Source organism: Orcinus orca, chromosome 8, assembly GCF_937001465.1.
Source record: "Orcinus orca chromosome 8, mOrcOrc1.1, whole genome shotgun sequence".
Classification (NCBI taxonomy): Eukaryota; Metazoa; Chordata; class Mammalia; order Artiodactyla; family Delphinidae; genus Orcinus; species Orcinus orca.
Genome location: NC_064566.1, coordinates 70,059,262 through 70,081,507, shown reverse-complemented (window position 1 = coordinate 70,081,507; position 22,246 = coordinate 70,059,262). Strand labels below are relative to the sequence as shown.

General features: G+C 43.9%; 1 long non-coding RNA gene across 1 annotated transcript; it reads left to right on the top strand.

Moving 5' to 3' along the window:
* The first annotated feature begins 17,092 nt into the window (after positions 1 to 17,092).
* On the top strand, positions 17,093 to 17,692 carry LOC117199761 (uncharacterized). The gene is made up of 2 exons (XR_004481095.2): positions 17,093 to 17,206; positions 17,465 to 17,692. It is a non-coding gene; the product is annotated as an uncharacterized LOC117199761 (long non-coding RNA).
* The last annotated feature ends 4,554 nt before the right edge of the window (positions 17,693 to 22,246 follow it).

Below are 22,246 nucleotides of genomic sequence, written 5' to 3'. Positions count from 1 at the left end.
ACAGTTGATTGACAGTGTTATTGAGTTCAGCTATGTCCTTATGATTTTCAACCTGCTATCTGTCCATTTTTGAGAGATGGATGTTGAAGTCTCTAACTATGAAAGTGGATTCCTTTATTTCTCCCTGCAGTTCTATCAGTTTTTGCCTTATGTAATTTAATGGTCTGTTATTAGGTGCATACACATTAAGGCTTGCTGTGTCTTCTTGGAGAACTGACCCTTTTATCGTTACATAATGCCCTGCTTTCACCCTGATAACTTTCCTTGCTTTAAAGTCTGCTCTGTCTTAAATTAGTACAGTTACTCTTGCTTTCTTTTAATTAATGTTAGCATGGTATAATTTTCTCCACCCAATTAACTTTTAATCTATATGTGTCTTTATATTTAAAATGGGTTTCTTGTAGACAGTATATATATATATATATATATATATATATATATAGTTGGAACTCATTTTTTGATCTTCTCTGACCATCTCTGTTTTTAGTTGATGCTTTAGCCCATTGATGTTCAAAGTGATTATTAACATAGTTGGATAAATATCTACCATATTCATTACTGTTTTCTTTTCATTGTACTTATTCTTTGTTCCTACTTTTGTCTTCCATTCTTTCTTTGCTTTTGTGGTTTTAATATATTTTTATTGAAATATATTTGATATGTAACATTGTGCATATATAAGGTGTACAACATGTTAATTTGATACATTTGTATATTGTAATATGATTGCCATTGTAATGATAATTAGCACTTCTATCACATTACACAATTATTTTTTCTTTTTACTAGTTGGAATACTTAAGTTCTAGTCTTTTAGCAAGTTTGATGATTATAATGCAATATTATTGTCTATATTCACTATACTGTACATTATATCTCTCTGGCTATTTACTACTTGTTATAAGTTTGTACCCTTAAACACCATCTATCCTATTCTTCAATCCCCTTACCATGATAACCACCATTTTCATCTTTGTTTTTATGGGTCTGGCCTTTTATAGATTCTATGTATGTGATGTCATTCTATGTATGTGATATCTTTCTCTGTCTGACTTATCTTGCTTAGCATAATGTGCTCAAGGCCCATCCATGTTTTTGCAAATGGCAGGATGTCCTCCTTTCTCAAGGCTGAATAATATTCCATTGTATACATATGCCACATCTTCTTTATCTATCCATCCATTGATGGGCAGTTAGGTTGTTTCCATATCTTAGCTACTATAAATAATTTTGCAAGAAACATGGGAATGCATGTATCTCCTTGATATGCTGTTTTCATCTCCTTTGAGTATATACTCAGAAATGGGATTGCTTGATTATATGGCAGATCTATTTTTAATTTTTTGAGTAACCTCCATATTGTTTTTCATAGTGGTTGAACCAATTTACATTTCTACCAACAGCATACAAGCATTCCCTTTTCTCCACATCTTCACCAACTGTTATCTCTTGTCTTCTTGATGATAGCCATTCTAACAAGTGTGAAGTGATATCTCACTGTGGTTTTGATTTGCATTTCCCTCATGATTTGTGGTTTTGAGCCTCTTCTCATATACTCATTGGCTATTTGCATGTCTTCTTTGGAAAAATGTCTATTTAGTTCTTCTGCCCATTTTTCAATCAGATTGTTTGCTTTTTTGTTATTGAGTTGTATGGTTTCTTTATATATTTTGGATGTTAACCCCTTATTCAAATATGATTTGCAAAAATCTTCTCCCACGGGTGCATTTTCATTTTGTTAATTGTTTCTTTTGCTGTGCAGAGATCTTAAGCTTGATGTAGTCACATATGTTTTTGTACCAGTACCACACAGTTTTTATTACTATGGCTTCACACATAGTATTGTTTGAAATCAGGAAGTGTGATACCTCTGGCTTTGTTCTTTTCCTCTGGAATGCTCTTGCTATTTGAGGTCTTTTGTGGTTCCATACAAATTTTAGGGTTACTTTTTCTATTTCTGTGATAAATGCCATTGGTATTTTGATAGGGATTGTGTTGAATCTATAGATGGCTTTGGGCAGTATAAACATTTTAACAATATTAATTCTTCTGATCCATGAACAGAGGATGTTTTTCCATTTGTGGCTTCTTCAATTTCTTTCAGCAAAGTCTTGTAGATTTTGTTGTATACGTCTTTCCCTTCCTTGGTTAAACTTATTCCTAAGTATTTTATTGTTTTTGATTGTAATTATAAATGGGATAATTTGATTTCTTTTTCAGATGTTTCATCATTTGTGTATGGAAATGCAACTGATTTCTGTATGTTGATTTTGTATTCTTCAACTTTACCGAAATTGTTGATTTCAGTTCCAACCATTTTTTTGTTGTCTTTGGAATTTTCTATGTAAAAATCATATCATCTGCAAATAGTGATAATTTTATTTCTTATTTTCTGATTTAGCTGTATTTTATTTCTTTGTCTCACCTAATAGCTCTAGCTAAGACTTCCAGTACTATATTGAATAAGAGTGGTGAGAATGGGCATCCTTGTCTTGCTTCTGATCTTAGAGGAAAGGCTTTCAATTTTTTTCATTGAGTGTAATGTTAGCTGTGGATTTGTCATATATGGCCTTTATTATATTGAGGTATGTTCCTTCTATACCCAATTTGTTAAGGTTTTTTGTCATGAAAGGATGTTGTAAATATTTTATCAAATGTTTTTTCTGCATCTATTGAGATGCTCATGTGATTTTTATCTTTCCTTTTATTAATGTGATGTGTTACATTTATCAATTTGCATATGTTGAACCATCCCAGGGATAAATTCCTCTTGGTCATGGTGTATAATCCTTTTAATGTGTCTTGAATTTAGTTTGCTAATATTGTTTTGAAAAATTTTGCATTTATATTGGTCAGGGATTTTGGTCTACAGATTTCTTTTCTTGTGGTTTTCTTATCTGGCTTTGGAATCAGGGTAATGCTGGCCTCATAGAATGCGTTTGGAAATGTTCCCTTCTTCTCAATTTTATAGAAGAGTTTGAGAAGGATTGGTATTAATTCTTCTTTAAATATTTGGTAGAATTTTCCAGGGAAGCCCTCTGGCCCTGGTTTTCTCTGTTGGGAGATTTTCATTATTGATTGAATCTTGTTACTATTTATAGAATATGTTCAGATTTTCTTTTTCTTCCTGATTCAGTCTTGGTAAGTTGTGTATTTCTAGAAATTTATCCATTTCTTCTAGGTTATCTAATTTGTTGACTTATAATTGTTCTTAGTAGTCTCTTTTGATCCTATGTATTTCTGTAGTATCAGTTGTAATGTCTCCTTTTTCATTTCTAATTTTATTTGAGTTTTCTCTCTTTTTTTAGTCAGTCTAGCTAAAGGTTGGTCAATTTTGTTTATCTTTTTGAAAAACCAGCTCTTACTTTTGTTGGTCCTTTCTACTGCTTTTCTGACCTTTACTTCATTTATCTTCACTCTGATCTTTATTATTTCCTTCCTTCTGCTAAATTTGAGCTTAATTTGTGCTTTTTTTCTAGTTCCTTCAGGTGTAAAGTTAGGTTGTTTATTTGAGGTATTTCTAATGTCTTAATATATGCATTTATTGCTATTAACTTTCCTCTCAGAACTGCATTTGCTGCATCCCATAAGTTTTGCTATGTTGTATTTCTATTTTCATTTCTTTTGAGATAATTTTTATTTCCCTTTTGATTTCTTCTTTGACCCATTGGTTATTCAAGTGTGTTGTTTAGTTTCCACATATTTGTAGATTTTCCAGCCTTCCTTTTGTTGATGATGTCTGGTTTCATACCATTGTTGTCAAAAAAGATAGCTGGTATGATTTCAATCTTAAATTTGCCCAGATTTGCTTTGTGTCCTATCATATGATCTATCCTGTAGAATGTTCCATGTGCTCTTGAGAAGAATGTGTATTCAGAATACACACTATATTATAAATAGAACAACAATATAAAGTTGTTCTCTATATATCTAAGTCCACTTGCTCCAAAGTATGTTTCAATTCCAACATTTCCTTGTTGATTTTCTGTCTGGATGATCTATCTATTGCTGACAGTGGAGTATTGAAATGTCCTATTCTTATTGTATTGTTGTCTATTTAACCCTTTAGATCGGTTAGTATTTGCTTAATATAGTTTGGTGCTTTGATATTGGGTGCATATATAATATTTACGATTGTTATATCTTCTTGAAGTTTGACCCCTTATCATATTATAATGATCTTCTTTGTCTCTTGTTGTCATTTTAGGCTTAAAGTCTACTTTGTCTGACATAAATATGGCTACCCCTGCTTTCTTTTGGTTTCCACTTACATGGAATATCTTACATCTCTTCTCTTTGGGCCTATATGTGTTTTTAGAGCTGAAATGAGTCTCCTGTAAGCAGCATATAGTTGGGTCTTGTTTTTTTTTGGGGGGGGGGTGGTTGTTTTGTTTTGTTTTTAATCCATCCAGCCACTCTGTGCCTTTTGATTGGTGAATTCAACCCATTCACCTTTAGAGTGATTATTGATATATAAGGCCTTACTACTGCCATCTTATCATTTGCCTTCTGGTTATTTTGTATCTCTATTGTTCCTTTCTTCCCTCTGTTTCTGTCTACCTGTGTAAATTGGTGCTTTTCTGTGGTTATGTGCTCAGACTTCCCTCTTTTTATGTTTTGTGACTTTATTCTAGATTTTAGCTTTGTGGTCACCATGAGGATTACAAAAAAAACCTCATAGATAAAGTAGTCCATTTTATGCTGACAGTAACTTATCTTCATTCTCCTATAAAATTCCACCCTTTTATTCCTCTCCCTTTATATTTTTGATGCCACAATTTACCTCCTTTTATACTGTGATTTAATTAACAAATTATGGTAACTATAGTTATTTTTAATGCTCTTCTCCTTTAACCTTTTACTATAATAAAGTGATGAAAACACAATTCTAATATAGTTACAATTTTCTAATTTTGACTTTTTATTTTTCACCTTTACCAGAGTATTGTGTACTTTCCTATGTTTTTATGTCACTAATTATCATCTTTTCATTTCAGCCAGAAGGACACATTTCAGCATTTCTTGTGAGGCAGGTCTAGTGGTGGTGAGCTCCCTCAGCTTTTGTTTGTCTGGGAAAACCTTTCTTTCTTCTTCGTATATGAAGGACAACTTTGCCAGATAAAGTATTCTTAGTTGGCAACTTTTCTCTTTCAACACTATGAACATGTCATTCCACTCTCTCCTGGCCTCAGGAGAGTTTCTTCTGAGAAATCCGCTGATAGTCTAATAGGGGATCCTTTGTAGGTTGCTTTCTTTTCTTCCAAGGCTGCCTTTAAGATTCATTCTCTATCATTAATTTTTGACAGTTTCATTATAACGTGTCTTGGAAAAGGTCTTTTTACATTGCGATAATAGGGTGTTCTATGAACTTCATGGACTTGTATTTCCATTTCCTTCCCCAGGTTTGGAAAATTCTCATCTCTAAATAACCTTTCTGCACCCTTCTTCCTCTCTTCTCCTTCTGGTATACTAACTATTCTTATATTTGTCTTTCCAATTAAATTTTATAACTTGTAGATCTTCTTCACTTTTTAAAAGTCTTAGCCTCTTCTGACTGAATTATTTCTAAATTCCTATCCTCCAAGGCACTTATTCTTTCTTCCATCTGATCTGCCCTGTTGCCTATGCTCTCTAATGCATCCTTTATCTCATGCATTGAATTCTTCAGCCCCAAGATCCCTGTTTGGTTCTTTTTTATAATTTCAATATCTTAGATAAAGAATTCCTGTTCAATGATTTTATTCCTGGGTTCATTGAATTGCCTGAGTTTTCTTGTAGCTGGTTGAATTTCTTCATAAATTATGAATTTATTCATAATTTCTTTATCATTTAGAAAGCAATGTTCTGTGCCTTTGAATTTGGTTGCTGGAGAATTATCATTTTCTTTTTGTGAAATCGTATTTCCTTTATTTTTCATAGTGTTTGATAATATGCACTTCTGCTTTCACACTTGAAGTAGCGGACTCCGTCCTTAGTTAAGTACTTATTTACTTTGGTTTTTACAGTTCAATAGGCTGACAATTAGAAACCTTTCTTTTGTATTCCAGAAGGTGGCGAAGTTGCTGAAGTTTTTGATTTCTCCTACTGGAGCTGTTTCTCAGGGCTGCAGTCAAGGGCACACACAAGAAGCTGGCAGCAGACTGGGGAGAGGTGTGGGCTTAGCATCTGGGGCTTTGGGGGTGTCCATAGCCCTCACAGGGGGATCCTTGAGTGGAGGACTCCCAGAGGTCCATAGTTGACAACCAGCTGAAGGTCCCAAGCATACAACAGGAAATGTGTTCCTTCAATGCCCTTTGATATTCTTGTCTGCCTCCTTCCTCTTTCCTCTCCCTCCCCCAAGTCACAGAGGTCCCTCCTTAGAAATCTGGGTGCTGCTGGAGAGAAATGGGTCCCTCCAGCTGCAACCAGGGTAGCAGAGCAGTCTGTCACTCACCACTTTTGCTTTCCATCTCCTCTGCTGGAGAGGTAGACGCTGCAACTGCTCAGTTGTCCAGTGTGTTGCAGTGTCACCCTCAGGAAGGGGGCTGCCTTGGCCATGTCCTCCCTCTCCTCTGCCTCCAAACTCATCCCTTTCCCACTCTGATAGCATGCTAGTTTCTCCCATCAGGCAGGCTGGACCTCCACAAATTCTCTGTCTCCTGTGGTGTCTGCCCAGCTTTGCACTCTCCAGGCTCCCATTTTCCTAATCGTGGTAAGTGGCGTGGGGCAGGCTTACCGACTCTCTTGGATTCGCAGCCCCCTCTGAGGTCCTATCTACCCACTTTTGGATGTGCAGGTGGTGTCCTGCTTTACCGTGCAGACACACTTTTGTTCAGTTATAGGTGCCCCATTAGTTGTAAATCAAAGGGGAGAGAAGAAGGGAAAAAGTCAGACCATGTGATGCTGATGTCACTCCCCTCCCTATGCTTTAATAGGTTTTTAACAACCAAGCAGGTATCTCTGTTAAAGATAAGTATGAACTAGACAAGGTTATATCATTCACAGTATTGAAAAATAAGTCCCAGGCACCAGTTGAGGTCCTAGATTGGCCTAGCCGCCCTGGAAGGGGTGATAAAAACCATGACTAATTGGAACCAGCTATTTGTCTTCCATACTCTGACCATGACAGACCCATCTTTCCTTTAGAAGCATTGACCACTGGAGAAATACTCCTTACCTTGTGGCTAGAAATGAGAATTTAAAAGAGGCACATGACTACTGCAGAGGTGGTATCCCTTCTTCCCTTGAGTTAGCTCTCCCAGACCAGCTAAGAACAGGTACATGAGGAAAGGAGCTAAGAGTTATGACATAATCATATTCAGATCTGCCCACAAACAACAGCCCAGGGGAGTAGGCCCTGCTCACCTGAGTCACTATGCCCATATAATACAGCCATAGCATCTGGTTTTGACATGAGTTCTTCAAAGACTTTTGTAATTAGTTTCCCTGGCATGGGCTCTTGTTTCCAACCATACCCTAGACTTTGTCAGGGTAGTTAGGGCTACTTTATCTGTTGCCCTTTTCTCTGGTTTCCTGGTATCTAGGCTGCTATATGGCAGTGGGTTCCAGAGTCAAGAAAGCACAAGCCCAGTGGTGGCCCAGAGGCAGTAAGTGTCTTACTGGGCCAGTTCTGCATTATTCCAGGAGTCATGCCAGAAGGATATAGAACATACTGTTTGAGCATGTCCAACATTCCTGAATTAAATCCCTTTCTAATTAAAAATAAGAAATACACACACACACACACACACACACACACACACACACACGCAAAAGATAAATCCCTTCCTAATTAAAATACGTATAGTGGTACCTTATTTTTTCATACCCAACTCAAATGTCTCTTACTTCTTGAAAGCTTCCTGCATATCCAAGAAAACATTTTTCATTCTTTGACTTCTTTAGCATTTTGTACCTTTCTTTCAGCACTGACCACAATAGTTATTGGCAAGCTTGATTTTTCAAAGTTATTATTTATTTATATATTTTTGACTGTGTTGGGTCTTCATTGCTGCGCGCAGGCTTTCTCTAGTCGCCACGAGCAGGGGCTACTCTTGGTTGCGGTGCACGGGCTTCTCATTGCGGTGGCTTCTCTTGTTGCGGAGCACGGGCTCTAGGCTCGCAGGCTTCAGTAGTTGTGGCACACGGGCTCAGCAGTGGCTTGCAGGCTCTAGGGAGCAGGCTCAGTAGTTGTGGCGCATGGGCTTAGTTGCTCTGCGGCATGTGGGATCTTCCCAGATCAGGGCTCGAACCCATGTCCCCTGCATTGGCAGGTGGACTCAACCACTGTGCCACCAGGGAAGTTCCTCAAAGTTATTAAATCATGAGTTCCTTCAGCACAGGAACCAGCCTGGCCTCTAATCCCAACCTGAACTTAACACAATTCCTTGAACCCAGTAAATGATCAATAAATATTTGTTGAAATACTTGAATTGGAGTGTGGCTTTTAAAATTTTGAAGGTTTGTTACAGAAGAAAACAGAAATATAAAATACAGAAAACACAGTCTGCAAAAATGGCAATAGGTGACAAAGGGCATAACAAGCAGAAACGGAAAAACAACTTGCCCTCATGGAACACAAATAACTATCCTTCTGTTCTCAACAAAAACAACAAAGAGATATTATCAAGACTATAGGTTCTGGTTCAAAATGACCACGTAGGTGGATCCTGAGCTCACCTCCTCGTATGGACACACCAAATCTACAGCTATATATGGAACAATTAACTCTGAAAAAACAACCACCAAAACCCAAACTAGCTGCTGAGTGACTTCTACGCATCAGGCAAACTAGGAAATTCCCACACTAAAGGAGTCAGGAGAGGCAGAGACACACCCTTGACGTTACCCCACCCCTGGCACGGCTACCTACAATTGGGAGGGAACTCTCACAAACTCAAGTCTCTCCCTGAGGAGTAAAGGCTTTGAACCCCACATCTAGTACCCCAATTTTTAAGAGCTAGACCTGAAAGACAAGCCCCTAAAACAGCTAGCTTTGAATACCATGAGACCTACAAGGCAATGGTGAACTGAGAAACAGCCTACAGGACTTGCCTATGCAGATTCACCCACCCCAGGGCCCAGCACAGAGGCAGCTGACTGAAAAGTGCCCAGACTTTCTGTGAAAGACACTTATTTGCTTAACTTACACCGTTAGCCTGAGGGACAGTCATCTAATTTAACATACGTCTAGGGGCCTACTGAAACAGTCTCCAAAGACAGAGATTGGTGGGTGCCATGTTTGCGCTCTCCCTCTGCCCTGCTCCAGCTCACAGTACCTCCCAGAAAGGAGCCTGTACCCTTGTCTGTTGCCTGGGTTTCTGCAGCTGTAGCTCTTTGATGGCCTGGCTCTGGTGGCCAGTGGGGCTTCCGTTTGTGGGTCCCATGAGACTGGTACAACAGAGGGACAGTTCTTAGCCAGCTACCACCAGCAGGGCATAGCACAGACAGCTTACTGACACACAGCCTCAGTCTTTCTGTGAAAGAGGCCTATTTGCTCATCCTGGAGCTTTGGCCTGAGGGGCAGGATTCTGGTTTGGCACACACCTGGAGGATACCGAAGGGTTCTTCAGGGACAGAGGCTGCTGCGTGCCATATTTGTGCTCTCCCTCTGTCTCACTCCAGCCTGCTGGTATCTCCCAGAGAGGAGCTTGTCGCCTGGAGTCCCACTTTTGTGGCTGCTGCCCAGGGGACACTTCTAGATTGCCTGGTCCTGGTGGCCAGTGGGGCTTATGCTCATGGACCCCATAGGACTATAATCAATGGAGACAGTTCTTAGCCAGCTACCACCCCCAGGACTCAGCAGAGAGGCAACAGACTAAGGAGCCCATGGAAGAGCCCTGTTAGCTCATCTTCCCAGCTGTGGCCTGGGGACCAGTCTTCTAACTAAACACACATCTAAGGGCTGACTGTGATTCTATCCAGAGACCTCAGAGGGCAGGCCCGATCCTCTGCTGTGCTCCAGAGTGCCAGAATCTCTCAGAGGGGAGCTTGTACATGTGTCTGGTGCCCAGTTTGGGGGGAGGGGCTGCTGCCCAAGGGATGCCCCTTGATTGCCTTCATCTGGTGACCAGTGGAGCTTGCGTTCATGAATTCAATGGGATGGTAGCAAAGAAAGAAACAGTTCCTAACCGGCCATCACCCCACGGCTCAGTACAGAAGGAGAAGACAGAAATGCCCAACTCCTGTTGCAAATAAATTCATTAAGAAGGAGCCCTCTTGGGACTTTCCTGGCGGTCAAGGTGTTAAGACTCCATGCTTCCACTGCAGGGGTCATGGGTTCGATCCCTGGTTGGGGAACTAAGATCCCAGCTGCCGCAGTGCAGCCAGAAGGTGAAGAAAAAAAAAAAAGAAGAAGAAGAAGGAGCCCTGTTGAGGAGTGGCCAAGATGCAAGATGGTGGAGGAAGAAGACCTTCAGCTCACCTCCTCCCGCAGGCACGCCAAAATGACAACTATTTACAGAGAAACTGTTGATGAGAAAAAAACAGAAGACTAGCCGAAAAGATCTTCTACAATTAAAATACAAAGAAGGAACCCCAGCAAGACAGGTAGGCAGGGTAGAGTCATGATATAGTCAAGAACCACACCCACGGGTGGGTGACCCACAAATGGAAGGATAATTACAACTGCAGAGTTTCTCCCGAAGCAGCGACGGGTCCAGGCCCCACATCAGGCTCCCCGGTCTGGGGGTCCTGAACTAGTAAGAGGAGCCCCAATAATGTTTGGCTTTAAGGCCAGCAGGGCTTATTTTAGGAGATCCGTAGGGCTGTGGGAAATAGAGAATCTACTCTTACAGAGCACACACCAAATCTCACAGCTCCTGGACCCAGTGCAGAAGCAGTAATTTGAAACGAACCTGGATCAGACCCACCTGCTGATCTTGGAAGGCCTCTCAGAGAGGCAAGAGGCAACTGGAGCTCACGCTGGGGACATAGACACTGGCAGCAGCCATTTTGGGGAGCGTGTTCTACCACGTGGACACTAGTGCCCGCAGGTGCCATTTTGGAATCCTCTCCCTAGCTTATTAGCACTGGGATCTACCCCGCAACCCTCACCAGCCTGTTGGCACCAGTACTAGGATCCCTCCAGCCAAGCAGCTAGCCAGGCAGGGACACAGCCCCACCCATCAGCAGGCTTGCTGCCTTGACAGCCCCTGGGCCCACAGCTGCCCCAGACCCAGCCCTTTAAGACAAACTGGCTCGCTTAGTGGAACAAAAGGGACTTCAGGGTCAGGTAGAGCTGTCTTAGAGTTCATAAAGAACAATCTGAACTTAAGTTACTTAAACTTTAGAGCTTCAATTTCCAAAACTGAATGATGGAAAATTACAATCTACCTTGTGAGGATTAGAGATAATATACACAAAACTCCGAGCAGACTATTTAACATACAGTAGAAACACAAAATGTTTATCATTCACTTCAAAGCAAAAATGGCAAAATGATTTTTAACGATTGATTGTGGCTTCCTGGTCCACTGTCATGAGAACAGTATGAGTTTGTGATTTGACTCAAGACCCATGGCCCAGGGTCGGTGAGAAATCTCTGTCTCGGGCTCAGTTAGAGAAGCTGAGTCACATTTAATTGTCATCTTCAAATTAAAACTCCTACTTGAGGGAAGGAATGGTAATGGAGAGAGTAAAGTCTAGTTCCATTAACTCTCCTGAATCTGTGAATCAATCACTGAGTTAAGTCCAAACAATTGACAACCGTTCAGCCAAAAAAAAAGGTATTTTACAAAAATCTGGAACAGTGTTCACCACAGGCAAAGACAGAAGGCAACTAGCTATGGAGAAGAGATGACAATCTTAAAAGAAATAGGAGGTTACTGCAAAAAAAAAAAAGAAAAAATCAGTGTCAAAAGACTAAAGATGAATATTTACTGATGGTTTTGTGACTGGTTCCCACTGGGAACCTGGGACATGCTTAAAGTAGTCGGAAAAATATTTGCAGAAATACTACATTTTGGATCAACAGGGCAGCAAGTATCAAAGTGGACAGCTGACGCCAGATGCCTAATTAGCATACCTTTGCTTTTCCTTCAGAATAAATACACTTATGGCAAATGTTCTCTACTCTTTTTGCCTGGCATTCATAAGGGAGAAGCATAAACAGCAGTTCAACTACGTCATTACAATTACACCGTCAGTTAATATTACAAAAGGCAGTTAAGTCACATTTCCGTGTTAAATGCAATTATTTTAAAAATACACCTTTATTTTATTTCTTGGCTGGGCCATGTGGCATATGGGATCTCAGTTCCCCAACCAGAGATCGAACCCATGCCCCCTGCAATGGAAGCATGGAGTCTTAACCACTGGACCACCAGGGAAGTCCCTGCAATTATGTTTTATTACAAATATTACAATAAAGGATAGATCTCTCAAAAAATCATGTAATAGGTCATTAATACCATTCTAAATAAATTAACAAAAATTTTAAAAACTGTTTGATTCCTAGTATGGTAAATATTGCTTGATAAAACCTACATAAACAAACTTATGCTTAGGGTACTACCATATGATCCAGCAATCCCACTACTGGACATATATCCAGAGAAAACCATAATTAGAAAATGTACCTGCACCCCAGTGTTCACTGCAGCACTATTTACAATAGCCGAGACATGGAAGCAACCTAAATGTCCATCAGCAGAGGAATGGATAAAAAAAAAGAGATGTGGTACTGGGAATTCCCTGGCAGTCCAGTGGTTAGGGTTCTGCACTTCCACTGCAGGGGGCACGGGTCAATCCCTGGTCAGGGAACTAAATCCCACAAGTTGCACGCTGCAACAACAACAACAAAAAAGATGTGGTACATATATACAATGAAATATTACTCAGCCATAAAAAAGAATGAAATAATGCCATTAGCAGCAACATGGATGGACCTAGAGATTATCATACTGAGTGAAGTAAGTCAGAGAAAGACAAATATCATATGATATCACTCATATGTGGAATCTAATTTTTAAGAATGATACAAATGAACTTACTTACAAAACAGAAACATACTTACAGATATTGAAAACAAACTTATGTGATAATCTATATGAGAAAAGAATCTGAAAAAGAATTAATATATGTATAACTGGATCACTTTGCTGTACACCTGAAACTAACACATTTTATTTTATTTATTTATTTTTTAAACATCTTTATTGGAGTATAATTGCTTTACAATGGTGTTAGTTTCTGCTTTATAACAAAGTGAATCAGTTATACATATACATATGTCCCCATATCTCTTCCCTCTTGCATCTCCCTCCCTCCCACCCTCCCTATCCCACCCCTCTAGGTGGTCACAAAACACCGAGCTGATCTCCCTGTGCTATTCGGCTGCTTCCCACTAGCTATCTATTTTACATTTGGTAGTGTATATATGTCCATGCCAGTCTCTCACTTTGTCCCAGCTTACCCTTCCCCCTCTCCGTATCCTCAAGTTCATTCTCTAGTAGGTCTGTAACACAACATTTTAAATCAACTATAATCCAATAAAAATTTTTAAAAAATTATCCTTAGGGTCCTCACTAATTCTAAGACTATGTACATATAATATTGATTCAAAATGTTTTGAGAATGGATGAGTCATCTCCTGGGGCAGGACTAAGGGAGACAGTGTGACAAAGAATGCTCAAGGCAGGAGAGGGGTCGGGGCAAACACCAGGTCCTGGGTGTGGCTCTCAGGGTCTCAGGACCCGAGAGCAGTGTTTCAGATACAGAAAGCTCAGTGTTGGGGCATCCCCATCCGCCAGGAGGTTCACTTTTTCCCCTCACAATCTGTGTCAGACCCTCCTGCTAGAGTACGCGATCTTGCCCCAGTTCGCCCTCCCATAGTGGGTCCGATTTCTGGGGAAGTCAATCAGGGTCACCGAGATTCTCGGTTAAGAGTCCGCATGGGCCGGGACTGATTCTTCCCAGACCCCCTGGATCCAGATCACGGCGCCCTAACCCTTCCTCTTGCTGCTCTCGGGGACGGGGAGGGGGTGGACGGACCCGGGAGTGCGGGATCAAGAGAGAAACGGCATTTGTGGAGGAAGAGCTAAGGGACCGCCTGGCCGGAGCTGAGGACCCCGGGGAAAGCCTCTTCTGCCCTTCCGCCACCTGGACCCGGGCCCGGCCCTCCCCCGTGTCCCGCCCCCTCCTCTCGCCCACCCCTAAAGTCGCGGCCTCTCTCTGTCCCGCTGTCCCTTTCCCCTCTTCTCTACCCCCCTCACCCTCTCCTCCCCTCCCGGCCGCGTAGACCTCGGCCCCGGCACCAGTGCGGGGGTGGGGAGATGGGGGCTCTCAGCGCGTCCCCACCGCCATGCTCCCACTCTCTGCAGTGTTTCAACACTGCGTCCCAGCCGGTGGCCGGGAGCCCTGGTATTTCACCAGGAGCCTGAACACCTGCGCGGCTACTACAACCAGAGCGAACCCTGTGAGCGACCCGTGCCTGATTCCAGGTCATGACCCCCATCCCAACAGATGGACCGCGGTCGCCCCGAGCTTCGCTGGGAGGCTGCGGCACCCGCCCGCCCAGCCCCTTCCACCCGGAAGGAGCCCGCGGCTTCTTTCACCCGGTTTCATTTTCAGTTTAGGCCAGCAGTCCCCAACTTTTTTGCACCAGGAACCGGTTTCGTGTAAGACAAATTTTCGTTCGGGAGCAGGGGAGCGCGGATGGTTCCGGTGGTAACGCGAGCGATGGGGAGCAGCAGATGAAGCTTCGCTAGCCCGCTGCTCACCTCCTGCTGAGCGGCCCTGTTGCTAACAAGCCGGGGACGGGGACCGGTCAGCAGCCCAGGGGTTGCGGACCCCTGGTTTAGGCTATAATCACTGCCCAGAGGTCCGGGAGAGGCTGGCTTTGGGGCGGGGCTAAGTGGGCAGGGCTTAACGTGGACGGGGTTGTGTGGGCGTGGCTGGTCGGGGCGGGGCCAGGGTCTCAGACACACAAGTGGTTTGGTGGATGCGATCCGTCCCGTGTTGCGCGCCTCCTCCGCTGGGTACAGTGAACAGGACGCCTCTGATGGCGCCGGTTACCTCGCCCTGAACCACGGCGCGGTCTGAGCTCGCGGAGGGCAGGGCGGCTCACATCACCCGCGCGAGCGGGAGGCAGCCGGTGAGGCGGAGCGCCACAGGAACTACTTGGAGCGGGAGTGCGTGGAGTGGTACCCCAGACACCTGGAGAATCTGACAGGACGGGGACGCTGAAGCGGATCTCCCCGACCTCCCCTTGGGCTGGGGCTAGTTTCCCACAAGAGGGAAAAGTGGAATCAGCGTCAGAATACCGCCCCTCCTGCTGCTCTGTAGAAGGAGAAGTCCACCTAGATTTTCATCTTCTGTACTACAGAGCGACTGGCCCAGAGGGTTCGCCTTTCTTTCTTTATTCCTTTTTTTTTCTATTTTTATTTTTAATTATCACACATTAAAATCGACTCTTTTTGATGTACAATTTCATAAATTTTAACACATGCATAGATTCGTACAACCATCACCATAATCCAATATATAAATAGAACAGTTTAGTCACCCCCAAAACACTCTCAGGCTTCCCTTTTGTGTTCACATCCTCCGCCCCACCTCCAACTCCTGACAACCACTAATCTGTTCTCCACCACTACGGTTCTGTCTTTTTGAGACTGCTACATAAACCAAATAATACAACTTAATTTTTAACGTTGGTTTCCTTAAAGGACTGTTAAGGAACACAGTCCCTCGCAATGGAGGGGGAGACGATCCCTGAAACGACTGATCAGCTGTTCCCTTTGACCCCGGCAGCTGTCTTGTGAACCACGACCTTCTCTCTTGTTCTTTGCCTGAGGACATCCTTGGAGGCCTGATTCCGGTATTTCTAAGTCATTCACCCTCTACCCCGGTCAGAAACAGCAGTCTGTGTTCTCCTTCTTAGAGACTTGGAGCCTCCTACCACAGGCTCTCACCCTGATTTTAGAACTTTCCAAGGAGTAGAAGATTATCCCAGATTCGCCAGTCCAGGCTGATGTCTGGGGTTTCTGCTTCCTCCTGCTAAACCAATTGTCCTGTCCATTCTCAGGATGGGCAAGAGTGCTGCTTCAGTGGCCTGTGAAGGTAACCCAAAGTGTGAATTTTCTGAGCCTTCCTCCTCAGAATCCCCAAAGATGCACGTAGCCCACCACCTCATCTCTGCCCCTGAGGTCACCCTGAGGTGCTGGGCCCTGGGCTTCTACCCTGCAGATATCGCTCTGATCTGGTAGTGTGACAGGAAGTTCCAGATCCAGGACATGGAACTTGCGGAGACAAGGGCTTTCCAGAAGTGGGCGGCCATGGGCATGCCTTTAGGAGAGGAGCTGAGATACGTCTGCTTAGTGCAACAAGCCCATCACCCTGAGATGGTATAAGGAGGGGGCTGAGAGGTGGAGCTTCCCAGAGAAAGCAGAAGCCCTTCTGGACACCTTCAGCAAGGTCAGGGCTCAAGCCTGAGGTCTGGGCCCCTCATCTCACCATCCCCACCATGGGCATCTTTGTTGGCCTGTTTCTGTTTGTGGTCCCTGCTGTGGTGACTAGAACTGTGATGTGAAGGAAGAAGCAGGTCAGGTAGGGAAGGGAGGGAGGGGATCCGAGTTTTCTTATCCCATTGGAGGGTTTTAAGCCTTAGGTAGAAGTTGGCCCTGCTTCATTAATGGGAAATATGATCCACACACAGGTACTTGCCCAGTCTGGAGCTAATTGCTAACCCTTACTTTTTTGTAAAGCACTTGTGAGAATGAAAGACAAAATTTTCGCCTTGATAATTCTGGTGTGCGGACCTGATCCCTGACATTCAAAGATCGGAGGGGAAGGTCCCTGCTGAGGACAGACGTCCAGGAGGGCATTTGGTCCAATTCTTCTGCATCCCCTTTCTTCATGTTTCCCCATCCTGCCCTGAGTCTTCAGTCACAGTTCTAGGAACTTCTCTGTAGTCCAGGACTAGGGGGTTTGTCTAGGATCTCATGGTCCAGTCTTCTCCCTGGCCTCTCACGTGATGTTTTCTTCCCACAGCCAAAAAAAAAAAAAGGAGGGAGCTCTGCTCAGGCTGCACTAAGTTTGGGTGGGGATGGGGGTTGATCCCTGAGAACCGTGGGAGGGTGTAGGCAGGAGCCCATGGCCGGGACCTCACCCAGCCCATAATTTCTCTCTTAGTCACATCTCTGGGCTTTGACCACATCCTGTTTTTGCTCTACCCCAGTCAGTGAAAATGATCAGTGCTCTGATGTGTCTTTCACAGATCCTAAAGGTGAGACCCTGGGGGCCTGGAGTGAGGGAGGGGTTGGAGCAGAGGGGACATAACAGGGTTATGGAGATTCTTTGAGTGGGACATTCTGAGCACGCGTGGACTGTTGAGAATGTCAACAGTTAGTGACTGGCCTGAATTTGTTCGCGGTTGTTCTCTTCTGCGGTGTGAGACAGCTGCCTCTGTGTGAGATTAGTGATGCAAAATTTGTTCACTCTCTTGCCATGTGACATCAAGGTCCCCTGACCTCTTTTCTCGCAGCTGGTATCTGAATGTGTCTGTGTTCCTATTAGCATCACGTGAGGAGGTTGGGAGACTGGCCCACCCCTGCCCACCAGGACCCCCTCTCCACATGACCTGTGTTCTCTTCCCTAGTCAGCTTTCCTGTTCCATCAGAGGCAGCGCTGGGCCATCTCCATCCCTGACTTGACCCCACGTTGTACTAATAATGTTTTACTTCCTTATGGAAAATAAAAAACCGGATATGAATTTCTCGTTTCTAATTTGTGTCTTGTGGGGTTGATGGGTTAATAAAGGAGAAGAGGGGCTTCCCTGGTGGCGCAGTGGTTGAGAGTCCGCCTGCCGATGCAGAGGACACGGGTTGGTGCCCCGGTCCGGGAAGATCCCACATGCCGCGGAGAGGCTGGGCCCGTGAGCCATGGCCGCTAAGCCTGCGCGTCCGGAGCCTGTGCTCCGCAACGGGAGAGGCCACAACAGTGAGAGGCCCGCGTACCGCAAAATAAATAAATAAATAAATAAAGGAGAAGATTCCTAAAGTTTGAGGCGGGAAGTAAACGGAAGCACTGAGAATCTTCCAGCATGCACGCGTTTGCTGTTGGGGGCCGGGGTGGGATGGGGAAGACTGAAGAGCGAGCGTGGACGGGGCGTGCATCAGTGCCCAGTGCACCAGTGCTCAGTGCATCCTGGGCTTGGGTGTGGTCACTCCTCAGCTGGGTCATCTTCTCTTCTCCTTTGTCCTTGTCCCTTTGGTAGAGCCTTGTCCCACCAGCACCTGTGATCACAGGGACTTAGACATCACCTTGTTCCCATCCTGTTTCTAGGACCATGGGCAGTGAGGGCTTCATGTGGCCGGGTCAGCCTAGGTTCAGGCCTGGGTCCGGCCCTCAGCTCCCATCTTCTGTGTGTTTATGTTTCGCCTCTGTGGTGTTCTTTTGGATTATGCCTGTTCTTTTTCGTGTTTAGAGTTCTGGTCTCATTCTCCTCGGCGTGTCCCCTCTTTCTGACAGTAGCAGGAGTCATTTTGCCTGTCATCGTCCCCACAAGTCTCAGGGAAGCCCCTGCACGCAGGAGTCTCTGTGGTATTGAGATGAATTTTCAGACTCATCCAGCTCTTGCCCTTTTTCTAGGGGTGTTTCTTGGATTATTCTTCCCATACTTTACCAATATTTTTTTAAAGAACCAGATCCTGGAATGAGCAGAGAAGAGGGATCTGGTAGTTTCCCATCTTAATTAAATTCCCGTTGGGTTTCTAGCTTCTCTGCAACCTGCCCCCTCTCTCTGCCCTTAGCTCTCATAATCGGAGTGCTGGCTCCAATGCAAACTCATGGATTTATAGAGTCTAATTCAACTCACAGTTGCTTAGAAAATGGGAGCTACAAGCCTAGGCTCATCGTTTATGAAGAGAGAAACTGAATTGTGTGCTGTAGTATGCAGGAGGGTTGGTGTGAGAGGGGGAGCTTGGTGGAGGGAAGGGAAGGCAGTGCTCGTGAGGAAAGTACAGGTGGCACTGATGTCAGTGTGAGTGGCTGCTGTGCTGCAGCTGCCACGCAACAGCATTTGGCCTGAGGTTCCATTAATAAAGATACTGTCTCTAGAATAGGGAGGTGCTCTATACTGATCATTCACTCAGCTGATATCCGTTGTGTGTCAGATATATGACACAGTATTTTTACACCTAGGAAACCTCGGTGAACTAAAAACAAGCAAACATTGCTGGCCCTGTGGAGCATATGTTCTGTTGGTAAGAGGGAGACTATACTATAAGCATAGTAAATGAGGGAAGTGTTTATGTTAGAGGTTGGTTAGAGCTTTGAGGAAAGTGATTCAGAGTATACACGTGAGGGGGAGGGCAGATGGCTATTCTACTGGTGTGGTCAATGCGGGCCTCATTGAGAAGGTGACCTTTGAGAAAAGATTTGCAGGACATGAGAATCGTCTAAGAGGATATCTGGGGGAAGTTCTTTCCAGACAGGAAAAGCCACCAGTGCAAATGCACTAGGCAGGAGTCTGCCTGTGTGTTCAAGGAAGAGTGAGGAGGCCGGTGTGGCCAGAGCAGAGAGGAATTGACATGAGGTCTGATCATGTCAGACCTGCCTAGATCATGTAAGGCCTCAAGGATACTGGAAAGATTTTGAAACAAAAACATTTTGGTTTGTTTTGTTTCTTTTTTGAAACAAAAAAGAAGAGCAGTTATGTTTTCTAGTCTCCTTCCCCAGCCCTACTCAGAAGACTTAGAATCTTCTCTAGCTTTTGCCAACCTTATCCACCTAGGGACTGGACCCCATTTCTGCACGCCTAGCCCATTGCTGTGATCCTGCTTTAAACCTCATGGACTGACCACCTGAAACAGCAAGGCTGCTGCTACCCATCTGGCCCCAAGTCATGTCCACCTGGAGACACTTGTACTCAATCCACAAGATCACAACTGCTATTAAGTTGATACTGGCCCTCACCATGAGGTCTCCAGGCTCTTGTCAATACCATGGTAAGAGCTGCTGGCAACCACCCAAAGGCATTGCCTCTAGTGAGTCTGTTGACTGGTCTAAGCCCTCTGCAGTTCTAGCTCCTGCTTCTTTCCAAATGTCCAGACACTGAAGTCCCAGCAAGCTTCCTGGTAAGCCAGCACTACATATGTGCCCCCACATTTTACAGATGAGAAAATGCAGATTCAGAGTAGTTGAGAAGATTACCCATAAAAGCAGCAGAAGATTGGCAAAACTTATGTAAATTAGGACAGAGGGGCACACATCACAGTTACTGCAAAAGTTGGACTTAATGAAAGAGTACTATAACAAAAGATTTGAAATTAAATGGACATGTATTAGAATCCTGGCTCAGGTACTAGCTGCAGTATTGTACATGCCTAACCTGTTTCTCAGTTTTCTTACCTCTAAAATGGGGGTAATACCTGCATTAGTTATCTAATACCCCCAAACAAACCCTAAAACAACAAACATTTATTACCTCATAGATCCTGTGGGTCAGGAATCTGGGCCTGCCTCACCTTGCGGCCTCTGACTCAGGGTCTCTCAAGAGGTTGCGGTTACGATATCAGCCAGGACCGGAGTCTCATCTGGAGTCTCACGTGTCTGGGAGGCCAGACTCAGTTCCTCTTGAGCTGTTGGACTGCGGGTTTCATTCCTCACTGGGTTGGCCAGAGGGCTTCCCTCTGTTTCCTGCCCCAGGGTAGCTCACAGCAGGTCAGAGCAAGCAAGCTAGAAAGCAGGAAAGGGCCCCGGAATGTTAAACCAGGCTTTTTATCTCCTAATCTCTGAAGTGTCAGTCTTTCACTTCTGCCATATTCTTCTCTTCTTTAGAAATGAGTCACTAAATCCAGACCAACCCCAAAAGGAGATAATTACACAAGGGTGTGGACACCAGGAGGAGGAGCCAATGGGCGTCATCTTAGGGGTGAACCTTAGATTCATCTTAGGGACTGACTACCACAGTGCCTTTAATGTAAAGACTTAAAAAATAGAAAAAAATATATATACAGCATCCCGCATACAGTAAGAGCTTAATAAATAACACATATTGGTGAACTACAATTTCTAGCAAAGAATCCTTGTTTAAAACCACAAATGTATACCTCCCAAAGAAGGAGGCTTTGGGCTTCCCTGGCGGCGCAGTGGTCGGGAGTCCACCTGCCGATGCAGGGGACACGGGTTGGTGCCCCGGTCCGGGAAAATCCCACATGCAGCGGAGCGGCTGGGCCCGTGAGCCATGGCCGCTGAGCCTGCGCGTCCGGAGCCTGTGCTCCGCAATAGGAGAGGCCACAGCAGGGAGAGGCCCGCGCACCGCAAAAAAAAAAAAAGGGAGGCTTGATAAGTCCTTAGATGAGACTCATTTTTATCAGAAGATGTTTCTGTTTGATCAGTAAGATGGTTGTGCTTCATTGTATTTCAGAATAAGTTTCAGGAAGTGAAACAGAGATTTCTAAAATGTTTATCTGACATTATAAGAAGGAGAAAATCATAGGGTCAGGGTAGGTGTGCCTAGTTGCTAGGAGACCAAAATCCCTTTAGAGATTAGTCATTTTGAAGGTGATGCTTAATAATGGCATTTAGTTTTAACTGTAGTGTTAGTGAAAATAATCAGGTAGATAAATGTTGAGACTAGAGGCTGTCGCACTTGTATTCTTCATAAAGAACATTACGAAGACTTAACCTGTGATGGAGGAAGTTCGTTCCTGACATGTGCTCCTCCGACCCCTCTGAGGCTACTACTGAGAGTTTGCTTTCTGTCCCCTTAAATTCTGTGATTCTGCACATGATCTAATACGTCTTTCTGTGACGTCTTTCTTATGACAGCACTTATGTGTTAGAATTGTTTGTCAAAATGTGTTTCTCCCAGTAGAACATACACTTTTTGAGTGCAGAGTCCTTGCCTTATTTTATTTACATCCCCAAGTCCTAGCATAGTGCCTGCAGAGAAGACACCCAAGAAACGTATGTAAAATGTTGCTGAATAGTCCATTTCCCCCTCTTTGCAAAATAATTCAGATTAAGATTTTAGCACTCGACCTGATAGGGCATCATTTTTTAGTATATTTAGGGAAGCTTCAGTAATTTTCAGAAACATTCATTTGACAATATCAAAAAATCCAATTCTTTACAACTTACTTGAAATAGTTTTATAGTAGGGTTCCCCATGACACTAATAAGGTATCAGATGTTCTGAATCCCCTCCAGATTTCCCAACGACCCTTCTTCAAAGGAGTCAATTGATTACGGCTATCTTAAAAAATAATAAATTTCTCTAAAAGTAGATATTGAGGACAGTTCAAGTATGCTGACTGGAAAT